This window comes from Erinaceus europaeus, chromosome 2 (assembly GCF_950295315.1).
Source record: "Erinaceus europaeus chromosome 2, mEriEur2.1, whole genome shotgun sequence".
In the NCBI taxonomy this organism is placed as follows: Eukaryota; Metazoa; Chordata; class Mammalia; order Eulipotyphla; family Erinaceidae; genus Erinaceus; species Erinaceus europaeus.
The window spans coordinates 31,291,158-31,316,721 of record NC_080163.1 but is presented as its reverse complement, the minus strand read 5'-3'; the positions used below and the strand labels follow the sequence as shown (position 1 = coordinate 31,316,721).

General features: G+C 40.1%; 1 protein-coding gene across 4 annotated transcripts in view; it reads right to left on the bottom strand.

Annotated features, from left to right (window-relative positions):
• Positions 1-25,564, bottom strand: part of CCDC192 (coiled-coil domain containing 192) — a 268,059-nt gene that overhangs the window by 744 nt on the left and 241,751 nt on the right. The window lies entirely within an intron of this gene.

Here is a 25,564-nt window from a genome sequence, read left to right as displayed (position 1 = left end):
CTTGGGAAAAATCACAATGAGAAATGATCAGTCTCTTAACCCAAGTTAGAGTTGGCAGGGGCATAATTCGAGGTGCTCTAGAAAACCCCTGTTAGCATATCTTGTTTCTTTTAGGACAGGAGGCTTTTCATCATTTCTTCATAAGATTGAAAAAAAAAACTCCAAGATATAAAAGCTTATCATTTATCAATTTATATCAGCAAAAATTTCAGATAAGGATGAAGGCCTTATATGAGAAAGGAAGGAGAAACTCCAGTAAAGAAATAAAAGTTAGTAATTATTAGCAAGTGGTTCTTGAAAATTATTCTCACTAGACAATCAAACAATGCAGTTACTTAACTGAAAACTCATTCTACTCTACTTCAGCACTATTGACATTAAAGTAATTTATTTTAATTATATAGAAGACAAACTGACTATAAGAAATGGAGGGGAAAGGAAGCTGGGCAATGATGCACACAGTAGAGGGCATATATTTTCACGCACAGTACTTGGGGTCAAGGTCCTCGTCTCCACCTGTAGGGGGGAAGCTTCACAGGTGTTGGAGCAGTGTTTCCTGTATCTCTCCTTCTCTCATCTCTCCCTATCTCTCTACCTCTCAGTTCTGTATGAAAAAGAACTAAGCAATGTTAAGGCATTGTATATCTTTATAGGAAAAATTTAGCCAATAGCATGTCCTCAGCAATTGATTACTATAATTGAAGGCCCAGCATTTATTTAATCCCTAGCTAAAACAAACCCCATTTGACTCATACATGAAAGAAATATAATTGTCAGATCTGGAAACAAAAGCCTGCTGCTGTTGTGTACCTACACAACTGTTAAAAGATAAGCAGGGTTTTTTTTTTTTCTCAACAGATAAAATTTATCTGCCACCATCATTTTCCATAGACATCAATATTGAAAGTTTGAGCATCACACTATACAGTGGGCAGATGTATCTTTCTTCACTAAAATGATGAAAGAGCAGGCTACTCTTTGATCTTAGTTCTTATCATTAGCCCTTTACTAGGTTTCAGGAATCCATGGAGAAGTATTTGTTCTGAATATCTGAAAGCTAACAATGTTCATTGACATGGTAGATTGAATAATTTTCTTAAATTGAAAAACAATGAGAACGATCTTATTTAGTCAGTTTGTTGCTTTTGCAATAGGCCTGTGCTTCCAGATACAGAAAAAGGAGTCTAAGAGACTTCTGGCCTTTCACATCAGCTGATATGCCAGTGCCTCACCTTCCCTTTTATTTGATCAGAGATGTGTTGTCCAGTAAAGATTGCTACCAGCTCCATGTGACGATTAAGCAATTGAGTGTCTGACTGAGATGTGCTGGAAGCATGAAATACACATTCCATTTGGAACACTTAGTTTGGAAAGATGTCAAATATTAAATTTCTAAGATTGATTGCATATTAAATGACACAGGTGTATTAAAATATTTGAAAATTCATTTCTTTTTAAAAACGTGACTTCTAGAAATGTAACTTTCTAATATAAATGTACATTAAGCATATGAATTGGAGGAGGGAGGAATCACAATCCAGTGCATAACTCATGGAGCAGAAAACTGAAAAAGTATAGAAACATACCATAAAACTGGAAAAAAAACAGATAGCACAAGGCCTTTGATGACTACTGCGTTATTTTCATGCTTATAAGAAGACACAAGAAACAGCTTGAGCACTAAGAAAAGCAATATCTCATACAAGTATATTTTACTATTCAATGACCTCTTTACATATAAAATGAAAATATTTTTGTTTTATTCCTGATATAACATATATGATTATCAGTTAGAGATGTTGTGGAAATGATAAGTATTTTGAATTACTCAGCACAGTGGGGAGTTCTAGGAGTCTTACATCCTATTTATATTGGACTTAACCCAAGGTCACCATAGTGAGTTTTTCATACTCCACCACTGACCTTCCCATGAACTGGCCTGAACCTCCTCTAGTTCAGTCTCTAAAGTCCTGATATTTCTGGGTCACATAAACTCAGACACTGTGGTCTTTCTTGGCTTTTCATTAGAAACACAGTCGTCTTCTCCCCTCCCCTCCCCTCCCCTCCCCTCCCCTCTCCTCTCCCCTCCCTTCCCCTCCCCTCTTCCCTCCCCTCCCCTCTTCCCTCCCCTCCCCTCTCCTCTCTTCTCCCCTCCCTTCCCCTCCCCTCTCCCCTCCTCTCCCCTCCCCTCCCCCCTCTCCTCTCCCCTCCCCTCCCCTCTCCCTTCCCCTCCCCTCTCCTCTCCCCTCCCCTCTCCCCTCGACTCTCCCCTCGACTCTCCCCTCCCCTTCCCTCTCCCCTCGACTCTCCCCTCGACTCTCCCCTCCCCTTCCCTCTCCCCTCGACTCTCCCCTCCCCTCGCCTCCCCTCTCCTCTCCTCTCCTCTCCTCTCCCCTCGCCTCCCCTCCCCTCTCCCCTCCCCTCTCCTCTCCTCTCCCCTCCCCTCCCCTCCCCTCCCCTCCTCTCCTCTCCTTTCTTCTCCTCTCTTTTCTCCTCTCCCTAACCCTAACCCTAACTTCTTCCTCCCTCTCTTCTCCCCTCTTCCCCTCCCTCTCCCTCTCCTCTCCTCTCCTGTCCTCTCCTGTCCTGTCCTCTCCTGTCCTGTCTTCTCCTGTCCTCTCCTGTCCTCTTCTGTCCTCTCCTCTCCTCTCCTCCCCTCTCCTCTCCTCTCTTCTCCTCTCAACTAAGAATATCAAAGGAGAGGGTACCAATGTAAAAACCCTGTGGTAAAAGGGAGGTTGGCCATTGGGCTTCCTGGCACAGCCGGGAGTGGGGGGTAGGGGTGTGTGGTGGGAATGGGACACAGTCTTTTGGTGGTGGGAGTGGTGTTTGTGTACAATCCTAATAAAGTGTAAACATATAAACCACTATTTAATTAATATGAGAGGTGAAAAACTGATGATATGTCTAGAACTTCTTAAAACACAGACTGAGTCTTTTTAATACATAAGCTGTCTTTGATATGTTGTCTCTCCCAAAAGCCTAGACCAGGGAGAACAGAAGCAACCAGTAGCACAGTCATATACAAGATGATGGGTATTATACCCCAAACCCTATCAAACGGACTTTCCAAAGTTAATCCTATCACCAAATAATGTGACGATAACAATAACTATCCATTGTCTTCTTGAACCCTAAGACAACAGGAACCTCACATTTCCACTATAGAACCTATATTTCCCCTAGTCCTGGAACCTTAGGGTGGGGCCCACTTTTCTGCATGCTGCTATCAATTCAAATCAAATAATATTGCATCTGCGGATTGCAACCTAATCAACGCAACGAGTGCCACCCCAACATGCTTCACTTCAGACTGTGACCAGAGACTTCAGATGTGGAATGACAACCCTTCAGCTTCATCACTCGGGTGAGACCTTTCCTTTCATAGTATTCTCTAATTCCATTCCAGGTGTTCCACTCCCCAATAAAGTCCCCAAACCTAGATATAGTCCAGGTCCCCTGAGATAGAGCATAGGTTCATACATGCCCATAAACTAGGGGAAAATATATACCTGAGAGCAGAAGTACACAAGAGCCTGCAGGGAATACCCCCCAACACTTCATCTGCACTATTACAGGCTTTAGGTCCATGATTGTTCAACAATTTGTTTGGCTTTGTATGTTAACTCTCTTTTCAGCCACCAAATTCCAGATGCCAGCAAGATGCTGACCAGACTTCCCTGGACAGACGACCCCATCAATGTGTACTGGAGCTCCACTTCCTCAGAGCCCCACCCTACTAGGGAAAGAGAGGCAGACTGGGAGTATGGATCGACCAGTCAATGCCCATGTTCAGCAGGGAAGCAATTACAGAAGCCAGACCTTCCACCCTCTGCACCCACAATGACCCTGGATCCATACTCCCAGAGAGATAGAGAATGGGAAGGCTATCACGGGAGGGGATGGGATATGGAGATGGAGTTATGGGAATTGTGTGGAATTATACCCCTCTTATTCTATGGTTTTGTTAATGTCTCCTTTCTTAAATAAAAAAAAAAAGAAAAGAATATCAAAGGAGACCACCTGGGACCACAACAAGACAGGACTAGAACCACTTTGGGAACCTACCAAATCACCAGTGAGTGCAACTACCTGTGGCTTGTGGACAGAGAGGAGCCTAAGTAGAGGCTTCTGGGGCTACATCTACTGCCTAGCTGCTGGTAACAATCCAGCAGTTTTCTGGTTGAGATGCCACCTCCAGTCTGTTTTTACCAACAAGAAGACTGCTAAAGGGATGGAAGGACTTGCCTAAGGCTCACCAGATGCAACCATGAGTCTCCATTGCTACTGCCCCTTCAAGGCTGGACAAGCAGCCAGGAGGCCCTGTGCTTGCCGGGATAGCCTGAGGGTACTTCTTCCCGAGCTAGTGCTCTCTGGGTTGGAGAGAACTCAACTGGAGCTGATCTAGGCTGCTGTGTGGGAGAGGGATCAGGAACTCGTGCTGCACCAACTTCCGCAGGAGATACACTCTGGAACTCTCAGAGCCGGAAAGCAATTTCCAAGTGTCTTTAATCAGAAGAGCAGCTGTTTTTATACTCTCCAAGTAGGGTGGAAACAGGATGTGATATAGAGAGGGTGGAGAGAAAAGTGACTGGTGAAAATCAGAGTGTGACAAAGAAGGGATCAGTGTGTGACAAGGAGGGGGTGGAGCAGGAGAGAATCCTATCACAGAACCACCAATGCCCTGGAGTGCTTTATGTAAAAGTGATTTATGTAAATAGACCAAAGCTTTGGATCAGTAAAATCCCTATATAGGCATATGGTTAAGCAGAAGCCAGGGGGAGATGGCAACTACCCAACATCTCCCCCTTTCTTTTTAACTTTTTGCCATAGTATCAGGAGTGCGGGGCACTTTGTGAGGCAGGGAGACTGATAAGAGGCACACCTTTTTTGGGGTTCTACTGTCCCTCCTTGCTCAACCTCTCCGTGGAGAGAGAGACTAACAGGATTGACACACCCCTCAGGCTCAAGCCCTTCCAAGCTCAACCATATCCTCACAATTCCCCAACATCTTCCTCTTACTTAATGGCCATATATAACTGGGTCAATGTCTGTAAAAGGCTTCATCTCTGTCAGGGGAATAGCAGTGTAGGGGTGAACGGAAACCTGTTGGGAAGAAAGCAGAATGATAGTGTGTAAGTGTCTTCAAAAATAACTAGCACAAGACAGGGAGGGATAAGTAAGAGTATCAAGAGACAGAGTGAGCCTGATGGGTGGAGGAGTGGGGGCCTGATAAGCCGAGGGGCTAGAGGGGTGATCTGGCATTGCAAAATCCCGAGTCAGCTGGCGGTAAGTTCTATGAACTGCTACAGTCATTCTTCAAGAAGTCCAGCAGTATAAAAGGAGTGTCCAGCAAGTTCTATAGAAGCATCAGTCCAATGTCAACGGCCAGGAAATAAATGCCACACGTCTATCTTGATGGAGGAGGACGGCCACCGGAACTTTTCTTCTCTGTAGAGAGTGACCTGGAACCGCCAAAACATGATGGGCAAAACAGAAGCAGGAAGAGCAGACACCGATGGTTGAGAGAAAGGCAGTAGGAAAGTCATGTCCTTCGGAGTCTGTGAATCAGGTTCTCCAGATCGTGTCAGGTCACATCATGGGTTTCTGGGGATGGCTGTAATTGTGGGTGATGTCAGAGGTCAGGGGTCCAAGATGGATTTCTGGGGATTCTATATGAGCAGATGCTTCTTTATGCGAAGGCTTGTCATAGCTGTAGTCAATTACTTATGAAAAAACTTTGTAACAAATTAGAAGTTTACTACAATTGATAACTCAATGATTATAACTGGTTTAGGTATCTTTATAATTTTGTGTAAAGGTCATCTTACGTGACCTCATGTAGCAGTCTTTATATAGCAAAGTTTTCATACCGAGTTTAAGTTACATATATTGATTCTTGACTATTTTTACATTGGGTTTTTAAGCAAACTCAGGTTACTAGAGTTAACACATTTTAGTGACAATTTTTTTTTTTGGTACATTTATAATATCAGATTGATGCCAAATTTGTTGTGGATTAATTTCCACAAGATAGCTTACAGGACATTTTTGGGAGCCCTCCAAAAATGTCCTGTATAGAGAATCTGCATTTTAACTTAGGAGATGATGAATTGTCACATTGAATATTTAGAGTTTTACCTTAAACACTCAGTTACTTAAATGAATTGATTTTACCTCTTCTCGTAAAAATGTAACTTCGAAGTTACAATTTAACTGTTAAGTTAATGTTTACCAAACTTGAAACACGCGTATTAAACATATAGTTTATAACACACAGGAGGAGAAAAACTTGTAAATAAGATATATCATTTCAAATGTGAATTTAGAACTACTGTCATAGTTGAACCATCTTTACTCACACAGTTTAAGACTAAACATTTCATATTGGTATCAAGACTTAAAAAAGAAATCAAAAGGGGGAATGAACAATTTTTGGACTGTTTCTGGACGTCTCCAGAAACCATGGCTGCGTCCAGCCATTTGATATAAAGTCAGTTAACTTTCAGAGTACTCTGAGCACAATGGGTCATACAAAAATTTTGGTCACTCAATTTTTTTTTTTTTCACTCACTCACTCACTCACTCACTCACAAAACACAACTGGCCAGTCATAGCATAAGACATTCATTCGGGGGGGGGGAAGTTCTGTGAATCAGATTTTTTTTTGATTCTGCCATGCTGTATTATGGATCCTGGGGTGCATCCTGTAGCCAGTCCTCTTGCAGCCAGTCTTCTTGCAGTGTTTCTTGTTCTTCAGGGATATCAGCGCCATCATGTGGGTATTGCCGGACATGGCGGGCAGGAACCCAAACAGGCTTGGAGTAATTTTGTGGAAAAATACATGCGAAACCCCTCCCCATAGTCAACAGGGGGTCAGGTCCTTTCCAAATTTTATCAAGTGGGTCTTTCCATTTGACTTTAATAGCTGGGAGGGTGGGTGGTGTTTGCCAATGAAGAATTATAGGAGGTTGGTCGGAGTTTTTGTAAATATTAAAGAGATTTAATGTAGTTAAGGCTTTTGCCAGCTGGATATTAGGGGGGTACATTTCCCCTTTTTCTTTATTTAATTGAGCCTTAAGAGTTTGATGGGCCCTCTCAACAATGCCTTGTCCCTGTGGATTATACGGAATGCCTGTAGTATGAGTAATGTTCCAGAGGGAACAAAAATCTTTAAATTGTTTGCTGGTAAAAGCAGGTCCATTATCCGTTTTAAGTTGAAGAGGTAAGCCCATTACAGCAAAACAGGAGAGCATATGGCTTATAAGCTTTTTTGAGTTTTCTCCAGTCTGAGCTGTAGCCCACATAAACTTAGAGAAGGTATCAATTGAGACGAACACATATTTTTGTTTGCCAAAGTTAGGTATGTGGGTAACATCAATTTGCCAAAGAGCGTTGGCTTTTAAACCTCGAGGATTAACCCCCAGAGTCTGAATAGCAGGTGTTTTGATTAGACCTGCACAGGAGGAACATGTAGCAAGAATACGTTTTAACTGTGGCAGAGGAATATCAGGAAATCGAGCTCGAAGACCTTTAAGATTAACATGGGTTAGGGAATGAAAGTCAGCAGGATTAGAGACAGAGGCTAGGAGAATTCCTGTGGAGGCAAGGCGGTCAGCTGCTGCATTCCCTTCAGACAGGGGACCAGGAAGAGGGCTGTGGGAACGTAGGTGCTGAACATACAGTGGATGGGTTCGAGAACAGAGCATAGAGGCAATTTGAATTAAAAGAGGAGAAAGTGGGTTGTCATCAATTCTTACATAAGATCGAGCAAGCCATGGAAGTAAGTTAACAGTATACACACTGTCAGAAAAAAGGTTGAAGGATTCTGGTACAGCTTTTAATGCAAGGAAAACAGCATAAAGTTCTTTGTACTGAGGGGAATTATCAGGAAGTTCAGTAAAGAGAGGTTTGGGGTATTGCTGGTCTGGATAATATATAAGGGCAGCAGCTCCCTTTTTTCCACCATCAGTGAACACTGTAGGAGCAGAGGGGATGGGATCTCGAGAGAGAAGTTTAGGTACTAGTAGAGGCAACAGAGGTAAAGAAGCTATCAAATTATTAGAGGGAAAATGATTATCTAATTGTCCTGGAAAACCCATTAAACTTATGGCAAAACGAGAATGGTGGCATATGAGCCATTCTGTATCAGTGAGAGAAAAGGGAAGAATGATTGAATCTGGTTCCCTTCCTAAGACCTGAACCGATCTGTTTCTTCCTTGGCGAACCATAAATGCTAAGGCATCAATCTCGGTAAGGAGTCTTGGAGCTCCGCCTACTGGCGTATGAAGCCATTCGAGAACGCCATGTTTCTGCCACAATGCCCCCACTACTGTGGGGGTGGAGTTAAAGATTAGAAGATTTACTGGAGAGGAGGGGGAGAATCGAACGAGGTGCATGTCCTGGAGAGCCTGGTTAACTTTTTCCAGAGCCAAGGATGCTTCGGGGGTTAACATATGCTTTGAGGAGGGCTGTTTGTTTCCTTTTAACAGATCGAACAGTGGTTGCAGGCAGCTCGTAGGCAGATAAAGATACTGTCTAAGCCAATTCAAATTTCCAAGAAAACTTTGTAAAGAAGCAAGAGTGAGATTAGAAGGAAAAGTAACACAAGGTTTTAAAGGACGAATCTGCGTTAGGGAAATCTCTGAGCCTAAGAAAGATATTGGAGGGATTAGCTGTATCTTCTCAGGAGCTACATTAAGTCCACTTCTCTTTAAGGCAGGGATTAGAAAATCACGTAGGGCGGAGAGATCTGTATCTAATTCTCCCCATATTAACACATCATCCGTATAATGAAAAACCTTAAGGCCCTTATGAATATATGGGAAAAGGGCAGATTTAACAACCTCTTGACAAATAGTAGGACTATTAGCCATGCCCTGGGGCAGTACCACCCATTCAAATCTATCGGCAGGGCTGGCATTATTAATAGAAGGAACAGAGAAAGCAAAACGTTTACAATCTTGTGGGTGTAAGGGAATAGAGAAAAAACAATCCTGTATATCAATAGCTATGATTGGAATTCCTGTGGGAATTGCGGAAGCAAGAGGCAAACCCCTTTGGGGGGAGCCCCAAACCTGCATGGTTTTATTAACTGCACGAAGATCTTGGAGGAGGCGCCATTTTCCTGAGCGCTTTTTAATTACAAAGACTGGAGTATTCCATGGGCTCCGAGAATGACGAATGTGTCCCAAAGATAACTGCTCTTGGACGAGTTTTTTAAAAATTTCTAGCTTCTCCCTAGGCAAAGGCCACTGTTCCACCCAGACAGGCTCATTAGAAAGCCAATCTAAGCGGGGAGTTCTGTTACGAACAGTGGCAGTTAGTATTGGGGGTGCTGGTTGGGTCTAGCAGTCTCACAGGAGTTAGTGTGGTGTCCTGCAGAGGTGTCTGAGGATATCACTACATCTAAAGATTCCAGCAAGTCTCTTCCCAATAAATTGGTGCTTATATCAGCTATTAAAGGCTGAAAGTGTCCGGTAGCCCCTTCTGGATCTTCCCACACAAGGGAATCTCGTGTGCGGAATGCCTGAGTCAATCCTCCAACACCATGTAAGCGTGGTCCTGGGAGGAGTTCCCAACTCTGGGGAACCTCTGCTTGTCTTAATATTGTCTTATCTGCTCCCGTGTCAATCAAACATTTAAAAGGAATATTACCAATCTTTACTGTCATAGTTGGGTGACCCCTTTCTAAAACAGGGGTGGTCCATAAAATCTCAGGCTCTGAATTCGAGCTGTTCTCTTGCTCCAGCCGGTTATTTCTATGCTGGAAGTTCCCACATACCGTGGGTTCCTCCTTCTGCTCACCCTCTGTTATTGTTACTTGGCGTGGTGGGTGTAGCGATGGATTGGGTCCCAAGCTGGGCTTCTGTTTGTGGAAGAAGGGCACAGCACCAAGCGGTCGACCTGCTTCCTTCCCTCTTGGGGGCGGGGCTAAGGGAAGCCCCATACCTAGTTTAAATCCCTGTTTACATTTGGCAGAGGCGTGCTGTTCCTATGGAACCTTGACCAACAATCTCTCCTCCAGTGAAATCCTTTCTGGCATCTGGGTCAAGGCATTCGTGGTCTCTGATTCCCTGTTTGGAGGCGGGGTTGCCCTGATTGGAGGTGGGGTCGCCCTGACTGGAAGTGGGGTCGCCCTGACTGGAGGCGGGGTCGCGGTCTATTTTCTGGACATTGGTTACGCCAATGCCCTTGGCGACCGCACTGAAAGCAAGCTCCTTTTTGCTTATGTAAGGTAGCTGCATAGGCCTGTAACATAGGTCCTTGAAAAGAGCTTGATCTGAGATCCTGTGTAGCTAGAATCCAAGTATCTGGGTGTTCGTTTTTAAGAGTGATACAGGCCTGTCGAAAATGCGGAAGCATTCCATCCCAGACTATGGATTGCAGAAGGAGAAAACGAGCGTCAGGATTATAAATCTTCCTTTCCAAACTCGACTGGACCCTGGCAATGAATTTAGCGAGGGATTCATCAGGTTCTTGTTGCAGGGAGAGAATGGGGGCTGAGGCTGCTCCCATGGGTGGTGTTAATCGCTCCCATGCTTTTAATGCACACAGGCGTACTTGATCAAAATACCCCGCTGGAAACTTGGCTTCCGCCTGTTGAATCCCTGTTTCTAATTGGCCTGTTCCAAACAATGCATCAAAATTACCCTCTGGCTGATTTTGAATATTTTTCCGCGATTGTTGTAAACATTCGTCACGAAAGAATGCCTCCCATTGCAGGAAGAGGGGGCCTGGGAGCGTAGCACGAGTCACCTCTCTCCAATCTTGAGGGGTATTAAGGTTCTGAAGCAGGCCTTGTAAAATGGACCTGGTCCATGGGGCATGAACACCGTCATCTTTGATAGCCTGGCGTAGTTCCTTCAGGTCTGTGGCGGAATATGGATACCAGGCCTGAGGTTTTTGTCTATTGGGGGCAACATTGACCGGAAATGTGTGGACTTGCTCTGATAAGTGTGTAGCGGTAGGAGGAGTCATCGAAGTGGAAGCTTCTGGACAAGTGGCCGAAGAAGTGGTTTTGGAGGCTACAGGAGAATTCGGACATGTGTCTATCAAAACAGGGTGGGGTGAAGAAGCAGCCGTGGAGGCAGCAGGAGGTTCCGGACACGTTTCTGCCAAAATGGGGGTGGCCGAAGAAGTGGCTGTGGAGTCCAAAGGAGAATTCGGACACGTGTCTGCCAAAATAGGGGCCTCAGGGCAAGATGCCAAAATAGGGGCCTCAGGGCAAGATGCAGAGGAATTAGGGTAGGTCAAGATCACGACAGGCCTTTGCTTCTTCTTGTTTTTAAGGTGCTGGTTAAGTTCTATGATTACTTCCTTTATCTCTTTGACCTCAGCCTCTAGGTCCTTAAGCCTTTTGAGAGGTTGACCTATATATCCCTTAAAAGCTGCTATGATGATCAACAGGATATAAGGTGAAGCCCCGAGAAAAATGTCCCAGATATATAAAAATTGTATACTGGAAAAAGAATGCAGGATTTGGAAAAGATTTTCCATGGTGGAAAGATCTCCGGAAAACAATAAGAAAGAAAAAAAATCACAGTGCCTTAACACAATATTGCAGATACCCAAAAGGTGTGTACTTATCTAAGATGTCTTCTTGTAAATCTGCTGCTTACAGGTCCCTGTTCCGGGCGCCAGATGCCGGGATAGCCTGAGGGTACTTCTTCCCGAGCTAGTGCTCTCTGGGTTGGAGAGAACTCAACTGGAGCTGATCTAGGCTGCTGTGTGGGAGAGGGATCAGGAACTCGTGCTGCACCAACTTCCGCAGGAGATACACTCTGGAACTCTCGGAGCCGGAAAGCACTATCCAAACCAGGAGACCCCTCACAGAATGAGAGAAGATCTTTATGCACCATATATCAGACAAGAGGTTAATAACCAAAATATATAAAGAGCTTGCCAAACTCAACAACAAGAAAACAAATGACCCCATCCAAAAATGGGGAGAGAACATGGACAGAATATTTTTCACAGAAGAGACCTAAAAGGATGATAAATAAATTCTCCAAGTCAGTGATAGTCAGAGAAATGCAAATAAAGACAACAATGAGATACCACTTCACTCCAGTGAGAATGTCACACATCAGAAAAGGTAACAGCAGCAAATGCTGGAGAAGTTGTGGGGTCAAAGGAACCCCCTTGCACTGCTGGTGGGAATGTAAATGGATCCAACCCTTGTGGAGAGCAGTCTAGAGAACTCCCAGAAGGCTAGAAATGGACCTACCCTATGATCCTGCAGTTCCTCTCCTGGGGATATCTCCTAAGGAACCCAACACATCCATCCCAAAAGATTTGTGTATACCCATGTTCATAGCAGCATCATTTGCAATAGCCAAAATCTGGAAGTAATCCAGGTGTCCAACAACAGATGACTGGCTGACCCAAGTTGTGTTGTATACACACAATGGAATACTACTTAGGTATTAAAATGGTGATTTCACCATTTTCAGCCCATCTTGGACGGAGCTTGAAGAAACCATGTTAAGTGAAATGAGTCAGAAATAGAAGGCTAAATATGGGATGATCTCACAGGCAGAAGTTGAAAAACATAATCAGAAGAGAAAACACTAAGCAGAACCTGGACTGGATTTGGTGTATTGCACCAGAGTAAAAGACTCTGGGGTGGGTAGGGGGAAGAGTACAGGTCCTGGAAAAGGTTGACAGAGGACCTAGTGGGGGTTGTATTGTTATGAGGAAAACTGAGAAATGTTATGCATGTACAGCCTATTGTATTTACTGGGTACTGGTGACTGTAAAACATTAATCCCCCAATAAAGAAAAATATGTTTAAAAAAGTAAGAAAAGAAAAAAAAAACAAACACAAAACCCAGTCACATTAAAACCAAGGTTCCCTAAAGCAGGGGATTTGTCAGTTTACTAGTAATCCCAGGTGGAAATCAAGATGTAGAGCTAGAGAAAGATTCTCTGTCTCTCAGAGGGAGAGGGTATAGAGAATTTATGCCTGAAACTCACAGATCTCAGGTTCAGTCCTCTACATCACCCTAAGCCAGAGATGAGCAGTGCTCTGGTAAAAAAAAAAAAAAAAAAAAAAAAAGAAAAGAAAAAAAACCCCACCAAACTAGTACCCTACAACAGTTGTCTGGGTTGCTCCAAAATCCCTTGTGCTCTCTCCTTGGCCATCCCTCTCTCTCCCACAACCAGGTCATTTTAAAAAGATTTATGGAGTGGGGAAGACAACATAATAGTTATGCTAAAGACTTTCTGTCTGGAAGCTCCAAAGTCCCAGGTTAAATCCCCTGCACCATCAGTCAGAGCTGAGTAATCTCTCTCCCTTCCTCTCTCTCTCTCTCTCTCTCTCTCTCTTTCTCTTTCTCTCTCTCTCTCTCTCTCTCTCTCTCACACACACACACACACACACACACACACACACACACACACACACACACACACACTTCTAGATTACCCCATAACCACCTTTTCCCGAGACAGAGCTTCCTCCTGTTGTGAGGTCACTGGACTTGAGGTATTTAACCACTGATACCCTTTCTCTAGGATTCAGAGGTTTAATAAATTTTTCCAAGAAAAAGAAAAAAAGGAAAAAAAACTTCACCCTTCAATAACTACATACTTAAAAAAAATGCCACATAAGAGTCATGTCAAAAGACTAAATATGTAATACAATGTATGAATAGTGAAATACTTACTGGCTAGAATGCCTTTTTTCTAAGATTTTCTAAATATCCCTTTATAAAAAGATATATTTCCATTTTGATCTCTTCCTTTGTTGATGCCATCACAAAAATATTAATGCTGTAAAGCACTGGTCTAATTTCTGACTCAAATACCCTCTAACAATGTGACACACACTTCTCCCAGTAAGGTCTCATAGGTATTCCATGGACATCTTTTTTCATGAATTTACCCCATAGTTATGAGAAAGAAAGAGTAGTCGGACTCTGCAGTAAAAGGTTCTTAGTTGTGTAGGAGAAAGAGAACCCTAAGTTAGTCCCTGAAGAACATTCAGGAGTTAACCTAAACAAACACCTCCGCTGGGTACTAACTCATGAGAATGTACTTCTCTCTGCCTTTCAAGTTAATGACCAAGGCTGCCAACTCTTTACTCAATTAAGAAAGACTTTCAGCAGTGAGATGATTCAATACCTCATTCCATCTGTGCCACCAAGGATTACAGTTTGGCCTAAAAAACAACTTCCTCCTCTCTACAAATGCCCATCATTCTGACTCAACTTCATGCTGGTTTTGAAAGCTGTGTATATTTCTCAGTAACAACAAGGGAGTCCAGTTCCATATATTACCATACTTGGAAACTAGAACATTCTAGTAAATATATCCCTCTTACTACTTGAATATAAGAGAAAATGACAACAACAACAACAACAACAAAAAACCTTCCTCGTTTTTTATTCTTTTGTATACTTTTACAATGACAATTTGAGATGGTGTAAATCTCTGAAACATATGGTTTACTTCTCTTTTGCATTCACATAGCACACATAGTTTACCTCTTAAAATAAAATTTGTCTCACTTAAATATTTCTCCATTCTCCTTCATTGTCTTTATTTGTATAGAGACCAGTTTCTGTAGTACTAAAAGGCCAAATTTGAAGGATTTGCAGTTTCTTCCCACTTAAAATATTAAAAACTAGACTATTCTGAAAATGGTATAAATTTATTGATTTTGAAGAAAACTAGTTATGAAGATTGACTTGTAAAGTAAATTTTGATTACTTGAAAAATTAAGGTGGCATCATGATATTTATACAAAAAAAGTTTCAGTATATATCACTAAACTTCCCTTATAAATAAGATCTGTCTGGTAATATAATTGTGTTTTAGAGAAAAAAATGAGGTGTAATGGCAGATTACAGATTAAACATGAATTCCCTTTTATCTTTATATTTTATTTCTTCAATTTTAATTACCCTCTTCAATTTTTCACTAAAAACACTGTGTAATTTATATTTTGAGGAGACTGCATTCATATAAATATTTTCTTTTCTTTTACTTTATTTCTTAACAGAGCACAATCCATTTCTGTTTTATGGTAGTACCAGGGACTGAACCTGAGTCCTTGGAGCTTCATACATTAAAATATTTTGCATAATCACTATGCTATTCCTGGACTAATTAATTTTTAACAAACATTATTTTTATTAATTATGAAATTATGATTTTTTAAAACCATAATATTACAAGGGTATAGTTCCACACTGCGCCCACTACCACCTACCATCACAGTACTCCCATCCCCATAACCACCATAGGCCACCATAGTTTTCACAGAATTTTAGCAATAGTTTGGCTACTGTTTTTATTATTTCTTTTTTACAAGTTTATGTGTTTTAAATGATCTTACTGCACACATGAGTGAAACCATCCCATAGTTTTCTTTCAGAGAAATACACTTCATTTTGTAACATATAAATTATAGCAATCAGTCTTTGAGTATAAAGAACTGAAGAGTGAAACTCCTTGACTTCGCCTCTACTCCCTTCCCATATTTCATTTTTATTTTGTTCATTTTTAAACTTTTTAAATATCATTGTATTGTGGAGTTGCTGCTTCACAGTACAATTGCTGACACATGGCACAATCTCTCATCTCCTCATGATAGGTGTCTGCAAAGCACTATCACCTCTAATGTACATCATTTTCCATCATGCACCAGGACCCCAGTACCTCCTTATCCACCTCCTCTCTACCCCTCTTTTTCCAGAGTATTTTTCTTTGATTGAAATACTATACACGGTCCAAGTTTCACTTTGTACATTCACTTTCTGTCTATGTTTCTGTCCTTGTTTCACTTGGTATCTGTTCTCTTTTTGGCTTATCTCACTTAACATAATGTTTTCCATTTCCATCTAAGATGAGGCAAAGGGTGAGTAGTATTTTTTAACAATTGAATTGTGTTTCTCTCTCTCTTTCTCTTCACATATACATTTGAGAATGTCATACAGTAGAAAGAAAAACAAATGCTAGCCAAATGTGTGTGTGCACGCATGAATCGACTATATTCACTAAATAAATACATAAGTATGTATTTAGTAATATATAGTTTTATTTCTCTATATATCTATATCTATCTATCTATCTATCTATCTATCTATCTATCTCTATATATATATATATATCTATCATCTATCTATATTATTGCTACCAGGGTTACTGAGGGGCTTTGTACCATCACTATGAACCCACCACTCCCAGTAGCCAATTTTCCTTTTTTTTTTTTTAATAATTTTTATTAGATAGAACAGAGAGAAATTGAGAGAGGACAGGGAGATAAGGAGAGGGAGAGAAAGACAGACATCTGCAGACCTGCTTCACTGATAATGAATCAGATCCACTGCAGGTTAACAGCAGGGACTCGAACCTGGGTCCTTGTGCTTTATAATATGTACACTTAACTGGTATGCCACTGCTCGGCCACTCCATATATATCTCACAACTTTGCTAACTTCTCAACTTTCACTGGGCATCTGGGTTGCTTCCACATTTAGGCTATTACACTGTGCTTCTGTGAACATATGTGTACATAGATCTCTTTGGATAGTTTTTTTTTTAATTTTTTTAAAAAAAATCATCTTTATTTATTTGATAGAGACAGCCAGATCTAGAGGAAGGGGGAGATATAGAGGAAGAGTGACAGAGACACTGTAGCACTGCTTTACCACCTGTAAAGCTTCCCCTGCAGGTGGGGACCGGAGGCTTGAAACTGGATCCTTGCTCATTGTAACATGTATGCTCAACCAGATGTGCACTACCTAGCCCTGTTTTTTCTTCTTCAATTGGATAAATACCCCAGGAAAGAAATTGCTGGGTCATAGCATAGGTTCGTTTCTACTGTTCTGACACATCTCCATATTGTTTTCTATAAGGCTTTAACCAATTTGAATCCTTACCAGCAGTGTAGGATTAACACACACACACACACACACACACACACACACACACACACACACACACACACACACACACCCTTTGACTAACACTTGTTTCTGATTTTTAATTAGTAATTTAATATTGATTTACAAAATTATGAAATAACAGGGGTATAATCCCATACCATTCCCACACCATAGTTCTGTGTTCCCATTCCTTCTATTGGAAACTGCAGTAGTTCTTGCAAGATTACAGATATGAATTTATTATTTCTGTAACTGCATTTATATATAATTGCTCTCTTCCTTTCTAAGTCACACCTATACCCATTGATACTTCCTTTTTTAACTCTTCTCTCTTAAGGTCTTGATGGAATTGGAGTTCAGAGCTCTCTGGTCATCTTCCCTTAAAATTTCTCCTTCTCTGGGAGTATGGACCAAAATTCTTTATGGGTTGCTTGCAGAAGGTGGGGTTTCTGGCTTCTGTAATTACTTCTCTGCTGGAGCAAGGCTTTAGCAGGTCAATCCATAACCCCAGCCTGTTTTTATCTTTCCCTATTTGGGCAGGGCTCTGGAGAGGTGAGATAATGGGGACATATTGGTGAAGTCATCTGCCCAGGGTAGTCAGGATGAAATCATAATAGCATCTTTCTAATGTATGACATTCTCTTAGGTGCAACATGGTATCTCATTGTTATCTTAATTGGCATTTCTCTGATAATCAGTGACTGAGCATATTTTATCATATGAATGTTGACCTTTTGAAACTTTTTATCAGTGAAGATTCTGTTCATGTCCTCTCCACATATTTATAATGATATTTTTATTTTTGAATTTAGTAATCTCTTTATATATTTTGTTTATTAGTCATTTATCTTATGTATGGTGTGTAAAGATACTCTCTCATTTGTAAGTTATCTCTCTGTTTTGGTAATGGTCCCTTTTACTCTGCAAAAAACTTTTCAGTTTGATGTAGCTATGTTAGTTTATTTTTATTTTCCTTGCTGTTGGATTTGAATATTTGAGGAAATTTCTGAAGCATAAACTGTGAAGTGTTCTACCAATGTTTCTTTCTATGTATTTGATTATTTCTGGTCTAACTTATGTGTGTAGTGATATGGGGTGGTCTTTTTCATTCATCTGCGTCTTTCAACCCAACACTATTTGTTAAAAAGATTCTTTTGTTCTATCCCTTAAAGAAAATTTGGTACCTTGATAGGGATGGTATTAAATCTGTATATGGTACTGAGTAGGATATTCATTTTTGTGATGTTAATTATTTCATTCAATGAACCAAGGTACATTCTTCTATTTACCTGTATCTTTTCCTGTTTTCTTAAAAGTTTACTTGAATTTTTATAAAACCATCTGGGCTTGGCATTTTGTTGGTCAGGAGTTTTTAATTACTGTTTCAACTGATTTGGGTGTATTGATGATTGGTCTATTCATGTATTCCAAATCTACCAGGCTTACTCTAGGAGTTTCTATGCTTCTACCAACTTATCTTTCAGTTTCTCTAGTTTGATGACATATAGTTGCCCATAGAAATCTCTCATGATACCTGATTTCTACTGTATTTGTTGTGATTTCTCAATTTTTATTTGCAATGTGATTTGGGCCATCTCCTTTTTAAATTTCTTTGTAAATTTTTTACTTTTAGTGTGTCTGGCCAAGATTCTGTCATTTTTTTTTTTGCCCTTGCAAAGAGCCAGTATTTTGCTTCATTGACATTTGTGTTGTTTTTTTGTCTTGTTATACTTGTTATATTGTTTATTGTATTGCTTTGTTAGGCTACAATAGCTTTTAACTTGGCTATTGTATTGTTTTGTTTGGCAGTTGCCATGTTTATTTTGGCTAATGCAGCTCTTACTTCAGTATTTTTGCACTTATTTTTTTTTCTTGGTTTTGGCTTCTATTCCCTTTACTATAATTTATTTGAATGCGGTTTCTGCTTCCTTCGTTATCTCCTCTCCTTCTAAGTTCCCTACAATTCTGATACTTAATTTTATAATGAAATCTTTAATCTCTCAAAGGGTTTTTTCAGTTTCCTTGAACCTTTTATCTCCTTCTTTAACTTAAAAGACTGATAATTTTTGTCATCTATTCCTGGTATTCTTTCTTCTGTATGGGTGAACCTAACCCTTTGACTTGCTATTTGAGAATGGAATGCATTAAAATTATCTTTCATACTTTGTCATGCTCCCCATTTTCCTGTCAAGTGAATCTTTTGTGTCATGGATTTTTTTCTTAGCCCTTTTCTCCATATTAATCTGAGAGCTTTTTATTTCTTCAAATTTCTTCACAATTTATTTCCTAAATTCTTTCTCTGGTATCACTATTGGATCTGCATCATTAAATGTCTGGCCAATATGTTGATTTTCTAAAACTAGTGTTTTTCTAGTTTTACTTTTCTATTTTGGGTTCTGTTGTGGTCAGCATGTGATGCTTGTTTCTACTTTGTATGTGAGTTTCAGGGAAGGGGAGGAGTTTACATGGTATCATGGTGCCTGATATTCCTTAAATAGAACAATAACCGTGCTGGTGAGGGTAGGCTGGGAACCCAAACCTCCTTCTGCTCATCTTAGACTATCTCCTGAAAGTGAGTTTGTTATTAAAGTTACTTTTCTTACCTGCAAGAAAGTTTGACCCATTCACCAGGTCTTTATGGAATCTGGGAGACCTTATAGTTTGGTGATTTCCCTGCTGCCACAAGGTTATAATGATGTTTCCTGGTTCCTCTGATGACCCTATGGAGTTTACTTAAAAGCCTGTAACTTTTACAACTTTAAACAGCAGTTTCAAGCTCCTATCCTTTATGTTTTTTTTTGCAATATTCATTTTTTGATAACTAGAGAAATTGAGGGGGGAAGGAGAGATAATATTAGAAAGACACCAGAGCATTGCTTCACTGTTCATGAAGCTTCACCCCTGCAGATGGAGACTGAGAGCTTAAACCAGGTTCTTGTGCATTGCAATGTGTGCACCACAGCCTGCACCCTCAATCCAAATTCTTTTTCCTAAGCTTTTCTGTTCCTAAGTGGTTCTTCATGAGTCCTTTAAATTTGGCATGTGGATTTGAAGCAGATGCAATGTAGTACCACGTCTTCACTTGAATTTTTCTCTTCTTCCCTTTCTGTTGCCACTATCCATGAGGAATCACCAACCTTCAGAGTATGATGTATTTTTATTTATCATATTCCCACTGGGGCTATTCTGAGCCCTAAAATTATATTGTTGTAGTTCTATTTTATTATTAGTTGTAATTAATCTCCTATTAAATTTAATTTAGAAGTTAAATTTTACCACAAGAAAAACTTTATATGGGAAAAAGATGTAGTATAGGGTTTAATAAATAGAGTTTAGTACTCTCTACAGTTTTAGGTAATCACTATGGGTCTTGGGACACCCTTCTCTTTGGTAAAGGGAGCATGATAGTTGGGGTTACTGTTCATATTTCCATTTAGCAGCCTTAGCTGTGTCCCAAATACTTTGATAGATTGTGTCTTCAGTTTCTTTGTACTCTCAAAATATTTTTATTTCTTCCTTTATTTCCTCTTTGACCCAGTAGTTGTTAAGCAGTGTACTGTTGAGCTTCCACATTTTAGGACTATTACTAATATTTTGTTGATTGTTAAATGTTAGTTTAGTTCCACTGTGTGAGAACTGAGAAGATGCTTGGGATGATTTCGGTGCTCTTGAATTTGCTGATGCTGTCTTTGTGGCCTAACATATGGTTTATCATTGAGAATGACCCACGTGGAATTGAGTAAAATGTGTATTCCAGTTTCTTGGGATGAATGACTATGAAAATGTCCAGTAGTTCTAGTTTATCTATCTCCTCATTTAGCTCCCTTATGTCTTTATTAATTTTCTGTCTGGAAGATCTTTCAAGTTGAGAGAGTGGGGTGTTGAAGTCCCCTACTATTACTGTATTGCTGTTAATATATTTCTGTAGTTCTTTTAGTAGATGTTTGATGTATTTAGATGGCTTCTCATTGAGTGCATAGATGTTAATAATTGTTAAGTCCTCTTGATTGATTGATCCTCTGACCATTAAGTAGTGTAGACCCCTATATTTTAAAATTTTATTTAATTTAAAGTCTATTGTATCAGAGATGAGAATGGCTGTTCTGCCCCTTTTTTGTGGTCCATTGGCCTGTATGATAGTTTTTCATCCTTTCACTTCGAGTCTGTGTTTATCTTTTTGAGTTAGGAGGGTTTCCTGTAGACAGCATATTATTGGGTTATGTTGTCTGATCCATCTTCCTACTCTGTGTCTTTCAGTAGGTGAATTCAGGCCATTGACACTTATTGATATCAAAGATTGAAGATATTTTAATGCCATTCTTGTAGATTTTTAGAGTGTTTTGACAGATGTCATATTTACGGTGGTCTGACTCTTTATAGGAAACCTTTCAGAACTTCTTTCATGGCAGGCTTGGTGATAGTTGATTCTTTCAACTGTTGCTTGTCTGAGAATGTTTTCATGCCTCCATCTAGTCTGAATGACAGTCTAGCAGGATACAGTATTCTTGGTTGAAAGCCTTTCTCATTGAGCACTCAATAGATATCTTGCCATTCTCGTCTGGCCTGTACTGTTTGTGTGGAGAAGTCTGCTGCTTATGGGTTTTCCTCTGTAGGTAACTGTTTTTCTCTTGCAACCTTCAGGATCCTTTCTTTATCCTTATTCCTTTCCATTTTAAATATGATGTGTCTTGGTGTCTTTAAGTCTAGGTTAATTCTGTTTGGGACCCTCTGGGCTTCTTGAACCTTTATGTCTTTTATGTTATCTAGACTAGAGAAGTTCTCAGCTATTATGACCTGAAGAATGCTTTTTTTCCCCTCCTCTCTTTCTTCCTCTTGTAAGCCAATAATGTGTATATGATTTGTTTTGAAGTCATCCCATAGGTCTCTGTTGTTTTTTTCAGTATCTCTTCATCTCTTTTGGGGATATCTTACTTCATTTTTAGTTGTCTCTAGTTCATCCTCGATCTTGTTAAATCTGTCTTCAGCCTCATTGATTCTATTCTCTCTCCCCTCTACTGTTTTCTGGAGTTCATCTATTTTGTTACCCTATTCTGATACTGTTTTACTCATTCTGATTGTTCAGCTAGTTGTGTTCTTAGCTCAGCTATTTCAGCTTTCAGCTCTCTAGTAACCTTGAGATAATTAGTGTTTCCTTCCAGGGTCTCATTTGTTGTTTCTGCATTTCTGATGACAATTATTTCAAACTCTACTCACTCTTATGATTATTTCCTTAACTAGTGTTTGAATGTTGACCTCATTATTTTGTGCTTCAGCCTTTGGGGTACTTTTAGCTGGACTATTGTCCTGGTTCATTACTCCAATATTTTTTCTTCTTGGCTTAACCATTCTATATAGTATGTGATGAGTTACCTCTCTTGGTACTTTTCTTGGTACTTCTACTGATCACTCTTGCCTGGATTTACTTGTGTCTAAGTAGGGTAATTAAAGGGTTCACCACTGTGGAAATTGACAGTTGTTTCAATATATTTTAATCCCTGAGTTGGTGCTCAGTGGCTTAAAAGCCTCTTTTGTTCTTTTTCTTCCCTGTAGGCTCTGGGAGCCTGAGGACTTTTAAACTATAGGTAGGCTTCTTAGCTTAAGCACTGACTCCTGACCAAGAGATAAAGCAGGGTGTGGCAGAGATAATCCAGTGGTTATGCACTGAGACTCTCACAGCCCCATCACTAGGCCACTGAGGTACAGACCTTCTCCTGACTTTTCTGGTTAGTTCCTAGTGTCAGCACAGGGCCTCTCTGCCACTGCTCCAGGTTCTGAGGGCAGTAGCAATGGAGACTCACAGTTGTATTTTTGTATCCTCTCCTCCCTTTAGTTGTCTTTTTGTTGGTGAAACAGACTGAGGTGGTGTCTCAACTGGTAAACTGCTGGACTGTTACCAGCCACTTAATCTCTCCCTAGGCTCTTCTCTGTCCACAAGCCACACATAATTGCTCTCACTGGTGATTTGGTGGGTTCTTGAAGTCATTCTAGTCCTGTCTTGTTGTGGTCCCAGATGATCTCCTTTGGTATTCCTAGTTGACCCGGGAGAGGAGAGGAGAGAAACACAGCCTCGAGAAGTATCTTGATGTCCCCTTTATGGTCAGTAAGTACTTTTTTTTTATATATTTGGATGCATATATATTGAGGGCATATACATTTATGGTGGTTATAGATTTCTGTTGGATTGATCCTCTAACTAATAAGTGGTGTACATGTCTGTCACTTATCACCCTCTTTGCCTGAAAATGTAATTTATCTGACAATAGAGTAGATGTTCCTTCCTTTTGTTTGCATTATTGGCTTGGATTCCTTGTTTCAGCTTATTACCCAGACTTTCTCTTTGTCTTTCTTTGGATATGTGTTTCCTGAAGATGTGGAATCACTTGCTTTTTAATCCTTTTAGTCACTTTGCATCTTTTAACTGGTGAAGTTAAGCCCTTCATATTTAGGGTGATTATTGATAATTGTGTTTTGCTTACAGATATTTTGATGTTTGTTTTGAGGTTGACTCCTGTCTGTTTATGTTTGTTACTTTATGTGGATGTTTTTCTAAAATGGTCTTGCCTAATATATATCTTTCCTTTTTGTCTTTGTGCTATGTTTTGTTTTGTGGTTATCATGAATATTGTGTCTAACTTACAATATCTACAAGAGTCTTTTTCAGGTTGTCCTTGATTTACCAACATTGGACTGTGTTGCTCTATTTTGTGCTCTCCTTTCCTGTGTCTGTTTTTCCCTGTTGTTGTATTCCTAGCTTTATTCTAATACTGATCATCACAATAAAAGTTGAGATTCCTTTGCCTTTTCTTTTCATGATAGGCTTTCAGAATTTCTTGCAAGGCAGGGTTGATTCAGTTTCTGAATGTCTGAAAATATATTTACTTCTCCCTCATACTTGAAGGATAATTTATCAGCATACAGAATGTGTGGCTGGAAATTCTTATCTTTTAATACCTGAATATGCCATTCCACTTCCTTCTTGCCTCTATGGTTTGTGATGAGAAATCTGATGAAATCCCGGATGGCTTTGCCTTTGTACGTGATTTTCTTCCTTTCCTGGCAGCCTGCAATAGTTTTCCTTGTCCCTGGTTTTGGATAGTTTAACAATGATGTGTTCTGGCATGTGTCATTTTTAGATTCAAAAGTTTAGGTGTGTGTCAGATTCTTGGATTTCTGTATTTTGAACATTGCTCAGTTATGAAAATTCTGTTAAAGTTTCTTTGAACATGTTCTCTATTCTTTTTTTTTCTCTTCTTCCTCAGTAATCCCCATACCTTCAATAACTCTGATGTTTATTTTTCTGATGGAGTCTGCTATTTCTTAGAGAGGTGCTTCATTTTTTCCTAAACCTTTTCTCTCCAAGAGTTTTAAATTCACACAATGTGGGGTTGTGTCTTCTAGCATTGATATTCTCTCCTCCACCTGGTTGAATGTATTTCCAAGGCCTCTGACCTCAACCTAAACTACTTTCAAAGTGTTCTTTTTGCCATGAAGTTCTGTTTGGAGGTTTTTTGTTTGTTTGTTTGTTTTTTTCTGTCCTTTGTAATTCTTTGGTTAAATGATTGCTTACTTTTATGAACTCTGTCATTTTTTCTAGTTGTGAGTCTGTCTGGTCATTTGGGGTTTCTGTCATTACTGTCTGTATTTCTCAGTTGCCTCATTTAGTGTGGATTTTGTTGTTTTACCAGCAGGAGGCACTGTGACTAAGGTGTTTGACTTCCTTGCTTATATATCTTGGTAGTGGGGGGTGGGTGAGGCAGGATTCTATCCCGTGTCACCTGGCTGGTTCTGTGAACTTGTTCTCAATATTTAGTCTCCCTGCTGCTGTTCCAGCCTCTGTGGAACAACAACAATGGAGACTCAAGAAGTCACAGTTGTAAACTTAGTTTTTAGGTGATTTCTTTGCTTTCTAATAATTTTTTGTTGTTGTTGCTAAAAATGGAAACCTGAAGTGGCATGTCTCAGCTGCTAATCTAATTTGGTTCCTGCTCTCTGAGCCCTGGTTTTTATTCCTGGGAATTGATCACTCATCTCCTTTCAGACCTCAAGCCACATGTGTCTGTACTCACCTGTGACTTAGGTGATTTTCTCTTCTCTTTCTTTCTTTCTTTCTTTCTTTCTTTCTTTCTTTCTTTCTTTCTTTCTTTCTTCCTCCCTTATCGCCACATGAGTTTGTACTCACCTTTGGCTTGGTGAGTTTTAGAAGATATCCTGGTTGTATTTCATTGTTTTCAGGTGATTTCTGTTGTTTTTCCTAGTTGATTGGGTAGGGAATAACACAGTAGCTGCTACTTCACAGCCATGCCTCCAAAAGTTCTCCTATGTTCTTATTAACCTTCATCACTAGTGTAAGAGATGTGACAGATGTGGACACCCTAAGGATTTATTTAGTGTTTGGGAACCAAGTACTATGGAAATCACTCATCATTCACAACTAGCATCACTCCTATGAGATATATGTGGCATCTAGGCTTTTTAAGGAAACTACATGTTCCTATCCTCTTATGTTCAACTTGTGGCATAAATATACTGTGATGCCCATGCTTGGCATGCATTAAATGGCTAGTTATATACTGCTCAAATAGTATTTTTATCTTTGCAAGTAGCCTCATATCTGGTTACTCTGCTTCCGTCAATGCTGTTTTCAGTCTTGTTTCATGAAAACATGAGTT